Source organism: Pinus tabuliformis, chromosome 2_1 (assembly GCF_031772625.1).
Source record: "Pinus tabuliformis cultivar Carrire ecotype Pingquan chromosome 2_1, CPIR1, whole genome shotgun sequence".
NCBI classification, from domain to species: domain Eukaryota; kingdom Viridiplantae; phylum Streptophyta; class Pinopsida; order Pinales; family Pinaceae; genus Pinus; species Pinus tabuliformis.
Window position 1 is genome coordinate 975621860 of NC_142299.1, and position 15814 is coordinate 975637673.

A 15814-nucleotide genomic window follows, 5' to 3' on the forward strand; every position below is an offset into this window, starting at 1 on the left:
TGCAGGAGAGCAGTGGTCAACCATACTAACCAACAATGTTTTAATCACAAATCCTTTTCATTTGGTAAGATTCAAGTAATTCAAAAGCCAAATGAGAGCTAATTCAAAGTTATATCACCAATAGAAATAGGTTTTGAAGATTCCATGATATGATATGTCAATTTTACTTAGAACAACCTGCATAACAAAGTCATTTTCGATTTTCCCACTTAGAACAATAGTGGATATTTTATGCATAGATTTTTCGTTTGATGATGGATTTGAATGATTCAAATTAGAAATTAAAGCAGATTCATTTATTTATCTCTAATAGAAACAGGTTCTTAAAAAAAAAGGAATTGATGGGTCAAATACTCTAGTGAACAGCCAAAAAAATAGAGTTTTAAGAGTATTGATTTATGATAGACAGTCAGTATTTTAGTCATAACTTTCACATACTATATCAAAAGTGAGTGATTCAAATTTATTTGTAAACTATATTCATAGGGGAATATACCGTAAAAATAGGTTTTCAAAATATAGTCATTTAGGCCTCCAAAAACTGACTTTCCCAACTCTATTCCTAAGCTGCCTACTAGACACCCTGTCAATGTTTTGGCTATAACTTTTTCGTTTCAAATCCAAATTGAGTGATTAAAATTGGGTTGGAAATTAGAAATCAAGGGCTAATTAGGATAGAAATATGTTTTCAAAATATTCCCTTTTGGCCCTTCACAACGTGACTGTCCCGACTGTGTTTTCAGAAATTTCATCAAGCCCACAAGCCAAAAAAATATGATATTCAAGAATTTTTTTCAAATCAGTGATAAAAATAAATATGAGTGTTTGTAGAACTATTATTTCCATTATAATTCATCTATATACAGAAATTAATTAAAACATTTATCACCGATGTTGATTTCCACTGCATGTTGCAACAAAAACAATTATTTTTACATAAAAACAAAATGTATTTATTTATGTAAATTTTCTTTTTACACTAACCTACTCTGATTTGAAGAATGAATATGATTATGTATAAGAGTTCTTCCATTGGAACCATTTTCGAAATAAGGTTTCAAGTATGTACATACCCAAATTTGAAAAATGCATGTTAATAAATATTAGGGTATGAGAAGCCAACTTCCCTTGAAAAGATCGTGCCAAAAATTGTTGAAGTATGGAGTGATGCTACAAACAAATGATGGAGTGAAACCAATCTTGAATATATCCTTTGCTTTCTTCATTTCCCATAGCCATCATATCATGAAGTTCTTGAGCTTTTAAAACGACTTGTTGATGCAAACTAGAAGAAACCTCATTTTCTTCCATAACTTCTACAATTTTTGGATTTGAAACATTCTGAATCTCAATATGAGTTTTCTCCAATGGTGCATGTGAGATAGAATGGGTGGGATGGGTAGATAAATTTTTCAGTTCAACACTGTAAGCATGTTGTACTAGTTTATTATGGTGAGGGTGTGGAATGAGTTGAGCAGGAAATTGTGTACAGAATGGAGCATTTTGATGATGTAGTTGATTGGGTTGAGTGGATGATTTTGATAGGCAAGCAAGATGTTGTCGAAGAGCTGGTGGAGAATATGGAGGATATGTCTGTTCTACAAGATGAGGGAGAGTAGTCATGCAATCATAAGATGAACCATGCCAAACTTGTAGACAAGATTTGTGGGGATTATATTGAGATTGATATGGCTGCCCTAATGCATGAGTATTCCATAATAGATTATGCAAGTAAGAAGATGGAGAGGAAGTGTTTTGAACCATACCTGTAGGCCATTATTCCCATGCTTTTGACCTTATTGCAGCTTTCTCATCTCTTTGATAGGCTACTTCCATTCTAGATAAGGAAGAACAAATATCTATGGGATGCTCCTTTCCGTAATGAGGGAAAAAAACTTCTTCAGTTTCTTGATTTTTCTGAACTTACAAAACATCCAATTTTGAATTTAGAGAGCTAATAAAATCAACTTTAAAATTTTCAAATAAAACATTGATTTTAGCTCTTATGTCTCCTGTTCCTGTAGCAGATTTGGAAAGGAAAGAAGAAAATTCTCTAGAATTATTACCATCCTTGGAGATTCCTCTTGAAGACCTTATGCACAATTCACAAACATCATCATATTACAACTGAAAAACATCACCTTTTCCTATCATATTTAAGACTTATAAAAAATTATCTTTGATTTCTTTGAGTATGAGTGTTTTTAAGATCTCTTTTTCCAAATACTTATGCTTTGACTTTTGAAGGTTGTATCAAAATCGCTCTACATAGTCCTCCAAACTTTCATCTTCCTCTTGTATCATATCAAAAATATCTTCATTTTTCTTGCAATAGTCCTGGTACTTCTTCAAGAATATGTTCTTCATGTCCTCCCATGTTTGGATGCAGTTCCCACCTAGGCTCATGAACCATCAAAGAGGTGCTCCTTTTAGAGTAAGAGGAAACATTTTCAACCTTTGATCATTAGTACAATAACCATATCCTCTACAAAGTATTTCAAACTCAAATAATAATGTATCTAGATCTTCATTTTTCAAACCATGAAAATTTGGTAAAGAAGATGGGGCATTTATGTGCATTTGTGTCATTCCTCCTAGACCTTTGATAGGGAATTTAAAATTTGCAATGTGAGCCATTTATTACCATAATAGAAGATGTTTTTCATGTATTTCTTTGAGGCTCCTTCAATTATTCCTGTCAATTGGTTAGTGAAATGGGTGGTGCTTACATCACAACTTGAGTGGAATTATGAGATTTTTTCAAAAATTCTACCTCTAAATTTCTTATTTCAATTCCTACGAAATTCTGTTGAAAAGTGGGCAGAGGAGCAAGCACTTTACTTGCTCGTTATGCAGGTTCTTACCTTCCATTTTTAATACCCAATTCTTTCACAGCAGACAAACATCAAACACCTACTTCAACTTCTATGCAATTGTGCTGAAAAGCGAGCAGAGGAGCAAGCACTTTACTTGCTCGTTATGTAGGTTCTTATCTTCCATTTTTAATACCCAATTCTTTCCCAGCAGCAAATATCAAACATACATCACTCTCTATGAAATGGAAACACTCTCCCCGTCAACGGTGCCAAAATGTTGGCTGATAAAAGGTGCCTTTTAAAACTCCTAATTATCTCACATTAATCATCAACCTAGGCAAGTCCTCTTATTTCAAGAGTGTACATAGTATGTGCATGCTATAAATTCAGAGAGTAATGCTTCTTAAATTGTAGTATAGATCTTTGACACAGAAGTAAATGGATGCATCTAAAAAACTGAAATTGCAATGATTAAAGGAAATATGACATCTAGCTTCAAAATTCAATCCTCTGCTGAAATCAAATCTTACAGCAATTCAAGTAACAACAACATCAGCCGAGAGCACAATAGAAATAACTCACCTCTTCTTGGCTGATTCAATCTAAACTATACTCAATCTCCATAAAACAATCAAAATAGGAATGATATCAATCTGAGAGTCCAATAGCGATAATGAAACTCTTACAACTAATTAAATCAATGCGATTAACTGTCTAAGTAATTTACTCTGTTGTAGAATTGAGGCTTCTGTGATCCATCATTGTTATAAGAAGAATTTCGGCATAATAATTTACTCTGTAATAAACATAAATCGAATCAAATCATGGCGCTGTAAAGTATATAAAGGATATACACTACTCCAATACAAGGAAGCGATAAACAGCGAATAAAGTAAACTTACAGAAACAGGAAAATTATCAAACTGACCAAACTTTATGAGAATCAGAAATATAACACAAGAGAGCAGTTCAATCCACTAGAGGTCGGGCCCTTAGCCGCCAGTGAACACTGTTGAGCTACTTCAGATAATGTGAGGGAACAACAACTTCAATTATATATTAATTATATAACTTAAGTAGTGTTCAATATAATCGCGTTCTCCAACAACATGAGTCTATAATTAAATTTACAATTTGAAAAATAACAAAGATTCCTCCCCTTTCTTCCTACAATCACTTTGTTTTATAATCAAAAAGGGGTAAAGGGTAAATAGTAAGTGCAATCCCTCGGGATCGGGATTCGCAACCGATTGCTAACTTCAGGCACCTTTCCTATTTCGCACTGATCCTTCTGATTCGCCTTCAGCCTTGTCCACAACTGACGCATTCCTTCTTTTGTTTGTCGGTTTTTTGCTATTCCATCGTTAGGGAACAACAATTGTTCCTTTTTGTCGCTTTCCTGCATAAAGAAGGGTAAAAGTTAGCTAAATCGTAACTGCAAATAATTCATCCGTTTCTTACCATAATTCCTCAACATATTAGCACATTAAGATATGAAAAAGATAAGAATCAAGGAAAACGATCATGAAATTAATAGTAAATACATACCCATTTCGTAACTCAACAATGACTTCAAATAAGGGTGATTGGTTTGGAAGACTGCCTTAACTTGATTCACTATTAGGTCTGATTCTCCAAATCTCTTAAGAAGCTTGTTGCACATTCTCCTTGATGTATCCAACCCCAAGATCTAGGCAACCTATTAAGCCAAAATATCAGTGCATTTAAACTCAAGATTGAAACCATAAAGGAACTCTTTTCCTTTCATGAGCCCCAATATTACAACAAGAATGTTTCAACTCATGAGACTATCGACATAAATTATCAACCAGAGGTTCGTACAAACTTAAGAGGGGCTAACACTATGTGGTGCAATAGGCACCTTCCTCTTCCTAGTATGACTCCATTTGATGTGAATGAAAGAATGCAATGAAGAAAATTCAAATGAGAAAAGGTCTAGGTAATCCTCCAATCCTAATTTGGAAAACGTAAATAATGATGAGTAAATTTATTCTACCTTTGGTCGAAAGTAAATCTAGATTAATTACAAAAATAAACATTCAAGAAGCAAGAAATGTAAGGTCTAAATGAAAACATAACCAAGACTCAGCTGACACAAAGTGTTCTCAGAGCATTCATAGGCTATAAATATACATCTACTATGAATTTGGAGCAGATATGGACACAAAATATCTCCGAAACAAACTCCTGCAAGATTGCTACAAGATGCCCATCTGTCGAGTTAACTTCCCAAATTCCCAAACAAATAAAATGAAAATGAGATGTGGTAAATTATTTTATTAATTAGGATGTACTAGGACTCCAATCCAAGTGGAATCACTCTAAAATACCCTTGTTAACATGTGCCAAAAATTAACAGAAAATTACTACTCTCAAAATGAGAAATTCTAGAACTAATAAGCTAGTTAACCTACCAAATGCCTAACCTAATAAAGTGAAAATGCTATGGAGTATTTTTTTTTTTATTAATTAGATTTTTCTTAGGAATCAACCCAAGTAGAATAAAATCAAAATAATCCCATTAACATGTGATAAAAAGTAGCAGAAAATTATTATTGTTTCGCTACAAGATTACTAGGAAAGATTGTCTATTTACTTTATTAAGCAAAGAAAAATTCCTAGAAGGTATCTGAACCCATTTTATTTATATTTATGGTATTATCATCATTATGGAGTTCATAGGGGTGGTAAGGAGTATTGTGAGGTAAACTATAATGCATTTGGAGGCCTTTTTCGTAGTGTTATAGGATCGAGACAAAGTGCTACAAGATTGCCATGTTTTGCTACAGGATTGAATCCGTGAGAGTTCTGATGATGAAAAAGGTAATATGAAGGAATGGAAAGGTAGTGGAGGTAAATTAAGTTTATATGAAACCTTTTCCAAGCCTAGTAACTTTCAGGGGCCCATCTAGCACAAAAACCAATGCACATAGTGGCATTCAATAACCCATAGATGTGCTCTCGGTGAACAATTATTTGAGGGGGTTGTCGAGGTTGAAGAAAGGAATATAGTGGCTGGATGAGGAGTTTTAATGACAATGATAACCATGCATATTAACAGTAGTACCTGCACACCACAACAAGTTACTCTATTTTTCCAAACAATTAAAGCATGTTAACATTGTAAATTGTAGAAATTTGAAATGACAAAAAAACTAGTTAAATTTTATTGGAAATCTAACTATTTCATTGAAACAAAACCTATATGGAAATTTGCACAAGGCCTACTACCATTATAGGTTATGCTTCATGTGCTCAAAGAAAACTACCAAACCAATCAGTGGTTTGCAAAAAACAGAGATGCGAAAAAAGGACTGATCGAAGGTCTAACTACTGCAAAGGAATGTGAATACATATTTTTGTCTTAAAAATACAACATCTCCAACCACACTTCCCACTAAAGAGGTGATTGTCAGACCTGTACAAGCAATTTTCTCATAAAAAAGTTCTGCTTAAAAAAAAAGGAAAAATTGTTAGGAAGGAAATGCATGAGTAAAATACACAAAAGAGAGAGAATAGATCCTCTCAGTTGGGCCCTAACCCAAGAGGATTCATCTCTCTAAATATGGATAAAACTAAGAATAAGATGGCTTTCATTCATTGTCAAAATAGTTCATACATAACAAAATACTAGGCAAAGAAGCTTGTTACTCTTCAAAGTCTATTCCACTAATTAAAACTTGTTATAGGGCTACTAGGCCCCTTTATTTATACAAAAAATACTCGAGGGGTAGCCTCCTTGAAGAGGGGGACTGCTTCCCTAAAAAAATCCTAGAAAAATGGATCTGGTCACTAGTAGGAAGAATATTTATTAAATATTAAAATATGGCTTCTCATGTAGCAGGGAACACATCCTCAGATTTTCTCAATAAGTGGTGCTCCAGAATATGTTAATAATTTCATGATATTCTGTTAATTTATTATCCAATCTTAGTCCATCTTGTAGTAGGGAGAAAGTCCCTCTATTATCTCATTCATAATTTACTCAATATTCTGCACAAATAAATAATATTAGGCATATAATATGAAATTATCTCTAAACCTTCCTATGAACATATTAAAGCTAAAAAAAACAGCATTAAGTGTATAAGAAGAGATTTAATATAACCTTTATGTGCTTAATAAAGGCTAGATGTGCCTTAATTTATATCTAATTTGGAGGCCCATCATACCCCACTATTGAAACTATTACTCATCCTCTCAGCAATCTACTCATCTTCTTCCCTCTTTTTTCTTCCTTCATTTCCCTGATGGCTTCTCTAACTTGTAGTTTCCCTTTCTAGATGAAAGTCTTTATTTCCATTTCCTTGTGTATCATGGGGTCTTCTACTTTCTCCTTTCTCTTCTTAGCTAGTCTTCACAGCGTTTCAATGTATTTTTAAGGCTCTTAAGACTCTATCTCTATTGCTAGAAATTTGAACCTTTGATCATGCTAAATGAAGTTCAACCAACTCTATTTCATATATTCTTGTCTTTGTTTTTTATTTTCATGTACCTCTACCTTTTCTTTCTTTTCTTCCTCAGTTTCTGTGAGCTTAGCAAGGCCCATTAAACTCTTCTACAACCTTCTCCCGCCTTCAATACACTTTTAGAACCCTTAGATGCAATCCTATAGCAATACAGGGCATCTTGTAGCAATTCTGTAACATCCTGTAGCTTCACAAAATTCATCAAAACTCAGTTAGAATTGCCTCTTAAGCTTATTTTTTTATTTTTGTCATGATACAATGTCCCTTAGCCCTTGTTATCTAAATTAAGGAGACCAAAGACCCTTTTCACATCATCCCTTCATCACCGTAGTATGGTTTCCTATGACAATAAGGAATCCTGTAGTAGAGGAAAGATGCATAGTTTTTTATTTTATTTTATTTTAAGGAGAGGAAAGGATAGGAATGTTAAAAAATTGTATCATGAAAATATTTACCATTTGTCACACTAACAACAATTAGACCACCCAATTTTTCTAGTGTTTGAATTCAGACTCTATAATGCAATTTTTTTTTCCCTTTGATAATTGATATATTTTGAGCACTTTTTTCAAATTTAGGTTGAGATAATTTTTGAATTACGTTTCCTTTGAATATTCCCTTGATTTTTAGGTCATTTGAGGCTTTGGGGTTGTTTCAGGCAAAACATTGTCTTCCTAAAACAATCTTTTAACTTCCTGTAGCAGCCTATCTGTATCTTGTAACAACCTGTATGTATCCTATAGCAGCTCCTATAGGATCCTATAGCAGTTGGTTTGCATGAAAAGAGGTGGTGAGTCCACCATTTTATTTTTATTTTTACAATTTTTAAAAATATTCTTCTTCTTCTTCTTCTTCTCTCTTCTCTCTCTCTCTCTCTCTCTCTCTCTCTCTCTCTCTCTCTCTCTCTCTCTCTCTCTCTCTCTCTCTCTCTCTTATTTTCCTTTTTCCTTAACGATATTTCTTGTGAAATAAACTTGGAGTGCTTTGAGTCAATTGAGCTGACCCCCACCTACTTTTGTTACTTCATGATAACATGCCACTTTCTTAAGTCATTTTTCACTTTTGTTTCATTTATTCCCCACACGTGTGGGTGTATTTTAGAGAAAATTTAAGTGACTTGATAGATAAGACCGAGGCTTTTTGTTATTAATTTTGGCTATAAAATACCTTTCCTTCTCACACTTCTAATGTTTTCTCAAGATAGAATAGATTTGAAGGGTGAGGTTAAAGAGTTGCGTACCCGTGCCTTACGATGAGTGTTTCTTTTTTGTGCAGGATCTTGTTGTAGATGTGGAGGATGCCTTTGACTATCTTGAAGATGAATGTGATAATATATTGGAGGTCGTAGTGCTAATAAACTTGTTTTTGGAGGTATTCTAGGTTTTTGTTGTTGTTGTTGTTGTTGTTTCTTCACATCTCTAGTTTAGATTGCTAAAACACAGATGTTGAGATGCTCATGATGTGAGTGATGTAGTTGATGATCAACTAGTTGATGCTAGAACAAGGATACTAGAGCATTCATGAATTTGTTGGAACTCTCTTTGAGGTATAAAATGTCACTTTCATCAATTGTTTTCATTGGATTGATTTTGTATTTCATTTCTCATTGAAGTTCCATGATTCATGTGATGAAAATATAGGTGCCACCATGAATCATATGCTACTCCTTTGACTATGCTATCCTTCTTTTAATTTCATTGGAGCCTAGTTGTACCTACTGAATTCTTGGATTGAATAATGCAAGGATTCCTTCTCATTCCTCTCTTTGTGGTTATAGGCCACTCCTCATGATTCTCCCAAATTCAGACAAACAAATCCTTTGCTTTTGCTACGGTTTTTTCTTTTTGTGTGTAATTGACCTATTGAGGTAGAGGTAAGGAAGGAACAATTTGTTGACACTTCTTGGAAGAAGGTATATTTCATAACAAAACTCAAAACAACTACATTTCCTTCTCTCATAACACCAAGGAGATATACTTCATTTTATTTTCATGCCCAAACTTCTACCATAAACTATTACAAGATTTGATGTTTAAAAGAATGAAAGGTTTTGCAGGGTTTTCGTGTAGCATGTTGTGTCAATCCTGTAGCAGTGTTGGGACAATACTGTAGTAAAATTATGTAATCCATATTTCTCAAACAGTGGATCGGATTCACCTAATTTTTTTAGCATGTTTCCATCATCCTTACGTACCTCCTCACAGAAAATCCTGGCTAACGAATGCACGAATCTAGAGAAAAATGGAAAATGGTTGTAGGTGATGGAGGCCAATCTCTCAAAAAGTATGAACTGGAATTTTCTAAAATTTCTTGAGCTTGTTACCATTATCCATATGCATATCCCCATGAAACAAATCAGAAAAAATATGTGTATTTTTTGAGATATGGCCAAAAAAATTTATGTTCTGTGTATTTTGACAATCTTGTAGCAAAACATAACTATCTTGTAGCAGTTATAGGACAATGAGGAAAATGAATGGGAAATGCATAGGAATGATGGTTGAATGTTAGAAATGGATGAGAATTGTGTATTGACATGGCCTTGGTCCTTCTTGAGCAGTTTCACAGAAGGTTAGAAGCCCAAGGTTCACTATTTTTAACTTTCTGCTTGCCACACTGCTCATTTCCTTCTTTTTCACTTTTTGTGGCGTTGACCTGTTTCTTTTCTTTATGCAGGTGGAGGAGTACCTACATGAAAACACATAGATGCATATGGAACCAAAAAAAATCTGCTTTTGTCTTTTTTTTTCATTCTTTTCTTTAGGTCTATTAGTTTCTCTACTGAGGTTTTCAATTAGTAGGTCTTCCTGGGCACCTCAAAAGATGTTTTCACCTAGGATCTTATTTCCTTCCTTTTTTATTTTTTATTTTTTCCTTTTTCTCTTTTTTTTATTCAACCCACTAACTTCCTCATAGATATTTTTTATCAATGAGCCAAACTTAGGCTCCTCAAAAAAGGTGTTCACCTGCTTTTTTTTTCCTTTTTTCCTTTTCCTCTTTTCCCTCTTTTTTTCTTTTATTCTCCTATCCTACTCTACTTGAAAAGAAGAAAATCTCTTTGAAGTATAGGAATACCTCCAATGGAGTCATGTGTACAACAATATGATAGATAAAAGCGTGTAGGTTCGAAACATATGATTTAATATGTACTTGAATATGAGAGACCCACTACTTTGACGTTGATGATCCCAGACATTGTTGAAGAGAGTGGTGCTTCTACTTAGTGATTGTCAGGAACCAAAATTTGATATAATTGTGATGACCTTGGTCCACTTGCTCATATAGATCATTATGTATGTCTTCTTCATCCATGTCATTCAAATCTTCTACTATTTTCCAATTAGACCTTTGAACACTTAAAGCATATGATGATAAGCATTGTAGAAATTCTTTAATCTCAAGCTCCAATGGCTGATCTCCATCAAATGTGGTCCATGATTCTTTAGTCTACATTGGATTTTCTTCTTTTTGAACTTGTTACTCAATACGAGTAAGAGAATTTCTTCTTTTCAATTTACTCTTCCCAATCCAAGATAAATATCATTTGGATAATAGGATTTGTTTGGAGATTTTGTATCTTAGCATTGTAAGCAGGCCGAGGCATTTTATTGTTGGGGTTTTGAAGTGATTGTGCAGGTATTTGAGAGGGAGTGGGTCTTTGAGGTGGGTTTGGAGGAGGTGGATGACATGTTTTTTGAGATTGTAGTGTATGTTATTAAGGATATTGAGGGAAATATCGATCACCCTATTGAGGAGGCTGGTGTGAACATGGGAATTGAGGATATTGACGAAAATATGGATCACCCCATCGAGGAGGATGGTGTTGATATGGATGTAAAGGAGGAATGGTAGGCTGGGGAGGATAAAACCATGAATATTGAGGAAAATATGGATCACCCCACTAAGGAGGTTGGTGTTGATACGGATGAAAAGAAGGAATGGCATAAGACCCCTGATATGGTTTCAAAGGTTGGGGAGGATAAGAACTTTGTTGATATGGGTTGAAAAAGTAGTGTTTCTCTATGCTTCCTTCTAAATTATTTTCCACATCTTCTTATTCTACCCGCACATGATCAAGTTGGGGTTTTTGGTATTGAAGAAATATTTTTTTGTTTTATAATGTTTTTTGAATGAGGATGCTAATGCATTTTTTGGTTTTTGTAGAAAAGAAAGAGGGAATCATTCAAAGAACAAGAGAGTGATTTATTTTAAACCCTCCTCAAAAATGGTGTCAAAAAGTGATGAGCCCTATTATTGCAACAAGAATGTTGCATCTCATGTGGATATCAACTTAAATTATGAACCAAGGGTTGATACAAACTTAAGTGGGGTTGGCACTATATGTGCGGTAGGCACCTTCCTCTTCCTAGTATGACTCCCTTGGATGAAAATGAAAGAAGGCAATGAAATAACTTCAAATGAGAAAATATCTAGCTAATCCGCGAATCCTAAGTTGCAAAAGGTAAATAACGATGAGTAAATCTATTCTACTTTTGCTGGAAACTAAATATAGACTAATTACAGAAATCAACATTCAATAAGAAAGAAATGTAAGAGATAAATGCTAACCTAACCAAGCCTCAACTCACCCAAAGTGGTATCAGAGCATTCATAGGCTATAAATCTACTTATACCATGAATTAATACCATATTTGGGCAAGGAAGATCTCAAAAACAAACTGCTACAAGATTACCACAAGATGTTTGTCTCTCGAGTTAACTTGCTAAATTCCCAAACAAATAAAATGAAAGTGATATGGGATATATTTTTTAATTAATTCAAATTTACTAGGACTCCAATCCAAGTGGAATCACTCAAAAATACCCTTGTTAACACGTGCCAAAAATTAGTAGAAAATTACTACTTTAAAAACTAGAAATTCTAGAACTAGTGAGCTAGTTAACCTACCAAATTCCTAACTTGATCAAGCAAAAATTATATGCTGTATTTTTTTTATTAAGTATAATTCTTTTAAGACTTAATCCATGTAGAATAAACTCAAGATATCATAGTTAACATGTGATAAAAATAGTAGAAAATTACTACTGTTTTGCCATAGGATTGTTGGGAAAGACTGTCTATTTACTTTATTAACCAAAGAAAAGTGCCTACTAGGTCTCTGAATCCATTTTATTCATATTTATGGTATTATAATAATTATAGAGTTCCTAGGGGTTTTCAGGAGTGTTGTGGGGAAAATAAGAATGCATTTGGAGGTTTTTTCCATTGTGCTACACGATCAGGATAGAGTGCCACAAGATTGGCTTGTTTTGCTACAAGATTGAATCTGTGAGAATTCTGAGGGTGGAAGAGGTCATATGAAGGTAGGGAAAGGTTGAAGGTTGTATGAGAAATTTTACAAGCCTAGTAACCTTCATTGACCCAACTTTCACAAAAACCAATGCACATAATGACCTTGAATAACCTAGAGATGTGATCTCGATGAAGAGTTCCTTAAGAGGGTTGTTGAGGTTGAATAAAGAAAGATTGTGGTGGGATGATGAGTTTGAATGAAAATCACAACCTTGACGATTAATAGTATTACCTCCACACCACATCAATTTACTTTATTTTTCCAAATAATTAAAGCATGTTAACAATGTAAATTGCATAAAATTGAAATAACAAAAAAAGATGAGTTGAATTTTACCAGAAATATAACTATTATAGTGATGTAAAACCTACATGGAAATCCACAAAGGGCCTACAACCACTAGTGGTTATGCTTCCTGTGCTCAAGGAAAACTACTAAACCAATCACTAGTTTGCAGAAAACAAAGATGCAGAAAAAGGTCTAATTTGAGGTCTAACTTCTGCAAAGGAAAGGGACTATATATTTTTGTCTTGAAAATACAACATCTCAAATCATACCTTCCACAAGAGAGGTGATTGAAATACCTGCAAAAGAAAATTTCTCATAAACAAGATCTGCTAAAAAAAGAGGAAATACTGCTAGGAAAGGAAATGCATGAGTAAAATACATAAAAGAGAGAGACTAGAGCCTCTGGGTTTGGACCTAACCCTCTAAATATGGATCATAATTAAAATAATATGTCTTCCATTCACTTCAAAAATAATTCATACATAAAAAAAATACTAGGCAAAGAAGCATGTTACTCCTCAAAGTCTATTCTCTGCTAATTCGAACTTACTATTAGGCTACTAGGCCCCTTTATTTATAAAACAATACTTGATTGGAAGCCTTATTGAAGAGGGGGAATTATTCACTCCAAAAATCTTAGAAAAGTGGATATGGTCCCTAGCAGGAGGAATCTTTATTAAATATTGAAATCTATCTTCTCCGGTAGCATGGAACGCATCCCTAGATTTTCTCAATCAGTCGAGCTCCAGAATCTGTCAATAATTTTATGAAATTGAGTTCATTTATTATCCAATATTAGTCCATCCTGTAATAAGGATCAAGTCCCTATATTAACTCATTCATAATTTACTCAATGTTCTACAAAAACAAATAATATTAGGCATATAATATGCAATTATCTTTAAACCTTCCTAAGAACATATTAAAGCTAAAGAAAACATTATTAAGTGTAGAAGAAGAAATTTAATATAGCCTTTATGTTCTTAGGAAAGGTAAAATGGGCCTTAGTTTGTATCTAATTTAGAGGACCATCGGTCTTTAGGGGAAAAAGGAGGCAATCCTGACCAATTTCCATATTTATCAAAGTAACAATCATATGAAAGGTCCAAAGGCTAGAAGGGTCAAGTTTTTATTATTTACACGTTAGGTTATCGTACCCTTCTACTATGATTGGTTAATCGCTAAAATGAAATTTATTGATATGATATTAACTATAGTAAGGGAAGTCAAACATATTATTGGGTTCGGTAAGAGTATATACCCTTTTTGTCTTCATATATAAGTGAGAAATGCCATACCCAAAAATAATTATGGTAGCATAAGATAGGTCAAACTGAATAGTGAAACCTGTATAGGTTCCCTAATGCCTAAACAATAACATACTATAATTGAGAAGCACATTTTAAATAACTACATCCATCCTGACCCCCTCCTTGATATCTTAAGAACCCTGACCACTAGATATGTAATGATACCCAAGCATAGATCCTTATGCCACTTTTTTATTTTATATAGATCCTTATATAGCCTTGTGATCTCTAACCCTAGATTTTCCATGACTACCAGAGGCATACAAAAATAGGAGGCCCTAGAACCATATAAAAATTGTGTAGGTGAAATATTTGCAATTCTGAGGTGATGTAAAAATGGGAACTAAGCTCATCACCCCCATTTGGAAAAAGTTCCTAGAAAAATCTTGGGTGAATCATCTTATATATTAGTCAAATCATCTTGCAAGCGTATTGCATCTAGTAGGCTAATGATATTAGTAGCTTGGTCTGCATTTCTTGGTTTATAGTTGAGGGCCTTGGTAACTTCACCATGGTATCTAACCCATAGAAATTAACACATCTCTTTCTTATGAGAAGAGTTATTAACAAATTCAGATAGGGTTATGGGGCTTTTTAGTTTTCTGAGCTCATGTCTAATGTCAAAGGTTGAAGATCCTATGGGGGTTATTTCATGGTATTTGATAACAACAAAGGGTCTAACCAAGATGGAATTGGGCTATTGTGTAGGGATCTTATCACTAGGACCAACACCATGACTATTCTAGGGATTCTTACCCATCTTTGGCTACTCTCTAATTGGGACAACAACCCTTTTATAGTCATAGGCCTTAAGGGGTTCCTCTTTATTTGTACTTTAAACACCTTGCATAATCCCTTTTGAAATTTAGGGCGTTCAACTTTGGCCTAAGCTCAAGCTTCCTCCTCACTTTAGTGATGATATTATCAAATAACACCTTCAGATGGATATGGTATACATCAAAGGGTTGATCATTATTGAAAAATATGGTATTATATGGTTTCCCCTCCGTTTCTTCCCTCATAAGTATATTGTTTTTCCCTCACCTAGAGGAAAATTCATCTTCCATATTAATATTGACATTAGGATGAAAAGGTAGATTAAAATAAGGGGGGTGATTTGCAATGTCCTCAAAATATTACTCATAATACTCCATATATTAAGATGATGCATGTACTATTGGGTTTTAATATCCCTTGGAAGGGGGCCTCTTGCTCTGTTTTCCTTACCTTCCCTATTAGGAGGTCTCCTAAATTGAGGCTAATTTTTAGTAGGTTTATTTTAAGATGTAGGAGTAGGACACCAATAAGAATAAAAAAACTATCCTTGTTTCATCTTTTTCAAATCGTTAACCATAGGTTTGAATAGTTTGATCATCTCATCCATGGAAGAAGGCTCCTCATTAATTAATGAGGACTTAGGATCATTACAACTCCTCTTATGAGGGTTGTCTCATCTCTTAGGAGGGTGATGGTTTATAGCCATATCCCAAGTCCCTCATATTTCTTTCTAGGTCCTTGGAATCATTAAACATTGATCAAGTTCAATTGATTTCCTATCTCTTAAATGCAAAGAAAACATATACTTGAAAGAAAGT